At 44.4% G+C, this 6,000-nt stretch overlaps 1 protein-coding gene across 2 annotated transcripts in view; it reads right to left on the reverse strand.

Annotated features, from left to right (window-relative positions):
• The window catches only part of PMP22 (peripheral myelin protein 22), a 34,549-nt gene extending 33,577 nt beyond the window's left edge, over positions 1–972 (reverse strand). The window contains exon 1 of one of the 2 annotated variants that reach the window (XM_060764519.2): positions 742–972. The gene's annotated coding sequence lies outside the window, so the exon portion shown is untranslated. The remainder of the gene's footprint in view (positions 1–741) is intronic. The other variant, XM_060764517.2, reaches the window with a different exon arrangement.
• Between the last annotated feature and the right edge of the window lie 5,028 nt (positions 973–6,000).

The raw sequence follows: 6,000 nt of genomic DNA on the forward strand, positions 1-6,000 counted from the left end.
CTCATATAATCCAATCCAAAAGAGATAATAGATCCAGTCACACTCCAAAGCAGACAACAAGGAGCCGCGCCCCGCCTCGCCTTCGCCTTGCGGAGGATCCTTGCCTGCCCGCCTTGGGCAACCAGAAAGCAGCCCCCGCTGACTCCTGAACCAGGAAAGCTGGGCTGCTCCTCCTTTCTGCCTCACCTCCTTGCCCCTCCCCCCAAAAAATCCGATCTCTTTCGATTTGGTGTATGTTTGTTAAGGAGATAAAGCAGCGAAAAGCAGCGCTCCTCCTTCGAGCGATTCCGCCCAGTCGGAGTTGCCACTTCCAAGACTTTCTGTCCCCGTGTGAAACGAATGCAATCTGACACCACTGGAACCAATCTGGCTCCTTGCTAGGCAGTCACGAGAGTAGTCGTTTCTGACCAAAGTCCTTCTCCTGCTCTCCTAAAGAGCGCCGGTGCCGAACTATAAACCCCAGGATTCCGTAGCATTGACCCCTGGCAGTTAAAGTAGTGTCAAGCTGCGTTAATTCGGGATCTTCCTCAATTTGCGCTACTAAACTGGAGCCTCACTCGCAGGGCTGCCGGGTCCGAGGGGGGGAAGGGCCCGAGGGCTTCATTCATCCCAGCCACTTCAGGTTGGATCTACACTGACCATATAATACACTTCAAACTGCATGATGAGTGAGACGGTGTAGATCCAGACTCAATGGCAATCTCGAGCTGGAGAGGTTGGTGCCAATGAAGCGGGACTTACCAGGATCCGCGGGGTGAGCGAGATTCCCTCAGAGAGCCAACGCCAGGGGAGATGCAAGCCTTCCAAATGCTAGGTGCCCGACCCGAAAGAGAGCGGCTGTCCTCCCAAAGTCTTCCTCCTCCTCCTCCTCTTCGCAAAGCCTTACTCCTCCTGCCTGGCTGGTGCCAAATGCCCGACTGCGAGCGCCGGTCTCGTGCTGGTCCGGTTTATCCAAGCCCCCGCCCCGACGCCCGCAGAGGACCCGGTGGCCTGAGAGAGAACACCCGCCACGATTTAAAGGGCCAGCGCCTCGGACTGTAGCCACAGCCAGGACGTCCATGCCTATTGAGAGGAGAGGGGAGCCAAGGGATGGCCCTGCCGGGGTTTGGTCCTCTGCAGGGTGCTTTACTGCTGGTAAGCGAAAAGCCTCGCAGACCAGGCAGCCCCAGGCGAGCAACAAGTCTTGTCGACAGGTTTGAACCCTACTCATTGCGGGACTCAGCCTGGATCTACACTGCCATATAATATAGTTCGAGACTGCATTATTCGGTCAGTGTGTAGATACATCACACTACAGAAAAATATCCACTTAAAATCTGGTTTCTGCCTCTTGCAGAATTAGTGAAGTTGTTAAAGGCTCCTCTCTAAACTACAAACCCCAGAATTCTGCAGGAGGCAGAAACCGGATTTTAAGTGGATTTTTTCTCTAATGTGATGAGGCCCTAGTGCAGTTGAACTGCAGCATATGGGCGTAGATGACACATATAATGCAGCTCAGTGCAGTTGAACTGCAGTATTTAGGCCCATGCACTGACCAGATAATGCAGTTCCAAATTGCATTATATGGCAGTGTAGATCCGGCCTCTTAGGAAGCTGAAGTGAGGACAAGAGATGAAATATGGTCTGGTCTTCACAGCATAGATCCATCCCTGGTTTTCCTTGAAGCAGTAGTCCCCAGACTCTGGTCCCTCAGGTGCTAGGAACCTCTCTCTCAGAAGCCAATTTGGTCAACATTTCAGAATTCTGGAAGCTGAAATCCAAAACTTCTGGGAAGCCTATGCTTTGGGAGCCACTATAAGTGCATCTTCACCACTGATTTCCAAACTCCGGTCCTGCTAGTCTTTTGGACTTCAACTCCCAGGATTTCTGACTATTGGCCCAAATGGTAGCTGGGAGTTGAGTTCTAAACCATCTGAAGGGTCAGAGTTTGGGAATCACAGATCTCCTTCACAACACAATTCATGCAGTTTGGCATCTCTTGAAGTGTCCTATATCAATGCTAAGGAAGCCTCGGAGATGTAGTTTGGCAAGATCTTTAACTTTCTCTGCCCAAAAGTGTTGGTGCCTCACCAAAGTACAGTTCCCAGGATTCCATAGTATTGACCCATGGTGAGTAAAGTGGAGTCAAACTGCATTCCTTCTATCATGTAGACTCCCCACATAGCTTTGACTTCAATTTCACTTGCCTGGATGGAAAAAAGAGTGGAAGCTCATATCTGTGTCTACAGATAACACAAAAAAGAGACATGGATGCTACATTTCTGGTGACCTCCTGGTACAAAAAGATAGACCAGTGGTCAGAGTTTGGGAAATGTACTTTTAAAAAAGAACCTAGAGCTTCCCCACTGGCTATGCTTTCTGTGAAATTCCAGGAATTGTCCTCAAAGCATCTTTCCTGACTGCATTTGTTAATGATCCCTCTGGTTTTCAGATGGATATCCCTTCAGTCCATAGTTGATCTCATGCTCACTGAGAGCTCAGGGAAAACCAAATTTCCGCCACTTCATCAATGATTTCCCTTTCTCCAGATTAGCATCAAATCACTTCCATCTACAGGGGTAGCTATACTAGATAAATCACATCTCTGTCCATTCCTACTAATAATGTGACACAAAACTATGAGTCCTTTTGGATTCCCTGGTCATGATATGGAACTGAGAGATTCCCTGTATTTATGTTTGAATGAGACTTACAAAACACAAGCTTCCAGAAATGCAAAGAGCCTGCTGCCTCCCTATAATGAAATTACTGATCAGTGACTGTATCCATTCATTTTACCAGCCCTGTCTCATGATGCAAAACAACTCAGTAAAGTCCCAGCTCAATGAGTCTCAGTTTAGAACCCAATTGAAGCCTGCTTCTGTTGTACACATATATCTAAGATCTTGTACTATATTGCATATGTCTTTTAAATAGATAATTGCATTACTTCATACCTGAAATTTAGTTGAATAACTTTCTGTTTCTCTCAGAAGTGGTTCCCAAGGTATTAATCTCAGATGCTACTGGACTGGAAATCCCAGAATCCATTTAATCTGGCTGAACATGGACCTTATAATTGTGGAGGAGCAGAGGGGCTCCAACGTCCTTTATCCATGATTAGGCTAGGATGATTGACACATACATACACAGAGAGAGGGAGGGAGGGCGGGAGAGGATATGGCAGCACTTCCTCAGGCCTGATACATAAGACTGATACTAAATCTATGCTGCTCATACTATCAGATACAGTGAATCGTCAATCCTTTTATCTCCTAATGTACTCTCCTCCACCACCACCACCCACCCTTATGTATCATTTTGTCCATACAACTCTTTCTTTTCTGAAAATGCACCATGGGTTGAAAGCTGATGGCTCAACAACTGGCACTGATCCACAAACCACCACTCTGAGTAGCATTGTAGTCAAGCTCAAGAAAGCACACTCAATAAATGAAAACAGCAATTATTTTTGAGTCCACTCAGGAATAATAACATCTGCCTGCAATGTACACTGATTTGAGAGAGTAAGCTACGCCAGTCACATTGTGCTTGTAAGAGTCTTCCTATTTAAGGCTGGCAAAAGTAATTTGCCCACTCACTGCAAGTAGTAAAAGGAATAGCAACCTGCTTGCCAGAGTTGAGGCCCCTTCCACCCAAAAATAGCTGCAGTGTCCTATGGCTGAGAGTTTAGGGAGATGAAGTCCACCAACATTTAGGGAGATGAAGTCCACCAACCAGACTTCAAAAACACTCTTCCAAAATTGGTATTTCACTAAAAGCAGTTATTGTTCTGTCATCACCAGTTTTACATGTTTAAATTGTTCCTTTTGCTTGTAGCTGAAAGAATGATACTTATTTATTTATTTATTTATTTATTTGATGCATTTATTAACCGCCGCTCTCAGCCCTAGAGCAACTCGCGGCGGTGTACAACATATAAAAACAATTTACAATAAGCTACAACGACAAAAACCAACATATCACTAATACACAATCATCTAATTACACTAAGATAATCCGCTCCGTCTTATCATAGAATCATAACCAGTCTCGTAGTCCATATTCCGTTCCAGTTGTCATTTCCAGTTACTGTAGCAATTACTGTAGCACTCAGTTGAATGCCTTCTCGAATAGCCATGTCTTCAGGCTCTTGCGGAAGGACATAAGGGAGGGCGCCTGTCTGATGTCAACAGGCAGGGTGTTCCACAGCCGGGGGGGGGGGCACCACCGAGAAGGCCCTTTCTCTCGTCCCCGCCAGACGTGCCTGTGAAGCAGGCGGGATCGAGAGAAGGGCCTCCCCAGACGATCTCAAGGTCCTCGTGGGCTCATAGGCCGAGATGCGGTCCAAAAGGTATTTTGGGCCGGAACCGTTTACTTGTGAAATTCAGAAATGAAGGGTTAGAGAGGATGGTTTGAGTGACGAACTAACTCATTTCTAGACTGCTGTTTTATGATCCTATGAAATAGTATCTAAGATTTCAGAACTAGGCACACTTCCTTAGGAACATCCAGTCTAGTGAGATTTGCATCTCAGTTAGCATCTATAGAATTAGAGTTGATGTCAGATACTGAGGGTGAGGCAATGAGACTGGGGGAGTGACTGTGGTTGCAGCCCCTATCCTCACCTAAACCCCTACTTGGTATGTTTAGGAATGGCATCCACTATGTTATCTCATGTCACCTTTGATTATTTCATTCATGGTATTTACTAGGCTTGGGTAACCACGGAAAAATTTGGTTCTAAACTCGTTTAGTTTTTAGGAGGGCCCTTGCGTTTCGTTTTTTTTAAGAATTCCGAAATTTTCCTTTAAAAAAGTTCAAAATATACGAAATTTCGTAAAATTACGAATCGATTCGTTAATGGTGGACGCGATTGCGCAATATGCTAAAAAAAACCCTCCAAATGGGACAGGGGGAACTTCTGAAGCTTCCCTCTCCCTCTGTTGTTGACTGGTGGTGTGATAATTTATTTTTTATCACTGATAAAACAAACAACAACTATAAAACTTGCACCAGACATACGGAAATAATTATGAAACAATTTCGAAACAATTTTGAACCAATTACAAAACAATTACGAAACAATACGAAATAAATTGGAAAAATTGTTTCGATTTTTAATTACTCCTCACAGTAGTCCTGCATGGCTCAATATTGGATCGTAAGCTAATTTAAATACGAATTAATAACGAATTACTAAATTAACGAACGAAACCGCCCAAGCCTAGTATTTACTTCTTGTCAGGAACTTTGGTTTGAGTGCTAGAGACAAATTAAAAGAAACTCAAATGCCAAGAAAGCTAAACACTCTCCGTGTTGCTTAAGTGAAATATTATTACTTAGAGTTCTCATAAGACATACAGTTGAATCAAGTGTTCATCAGTGGAGAAATGGGTTAAGATCTGACTGATGAATCTGAAAAGGTTCATTGATATACACTGGGAATGTAACTGAATTAGAAGCTGGTTCTCTCCTCCTCTTTTTCCCAAACCTATTTCTGTGTGTGAACGTGCACATGCACATACATGCGCACGAGTGCATATGCAGATGTATGCACATTCACATACTTTTCACTGAAAGTATTCCAGAAGGCATTCCAAGTCGGGGACATTTTTTTTTCAAGGAGAAAAGAATTCAGGCCTTCTTAGTTTGTGATGGTCTGCAGATAAAAGTGTAGTTTGTTTCAAAGACTGAGTGGGCACTTTGTTCTTTGCACACAATGCCCACTTTCTTGAAGCTAGCGTTGAACAGACTCATTGCCTTCTAACTTGGAGTCCAAAGTAGCTGCCTAACAGACAAGGGATGGCATCTGTGTAGCAGAGGTGAACAGGGGCTGCCTCCAAAATAAAGACTTAATTGAGATGTGTATGACCATGTGTACCAGTGAGCATGTGGTTCACTCATCAGGGCAACCACACCAATATTTAGATCCCAGTTCAAATGTCAATGCTTTCTTTTCTGATAAGTATTTCCATTTAATACTCTCATTTTGGCATTAAAATTTGCTCAATTCACTGC

The sequence above is a fragment of the Anolis sagrei genome, chromosome 2 (genome assembly GCF_037176765.1).
Source record: "Anolis sagrei isolate rAnoSag1 chromosome 2, rAnoSag1.mat, whole genome shotgun sequence".
NCBI classification, from domain to species: domain Eukaryota; kingdom Metazoa; phylum Chordata; class Lepidosauria; order Squamata; family Dactyloidae; genus Anolis; species Anolis sagrei.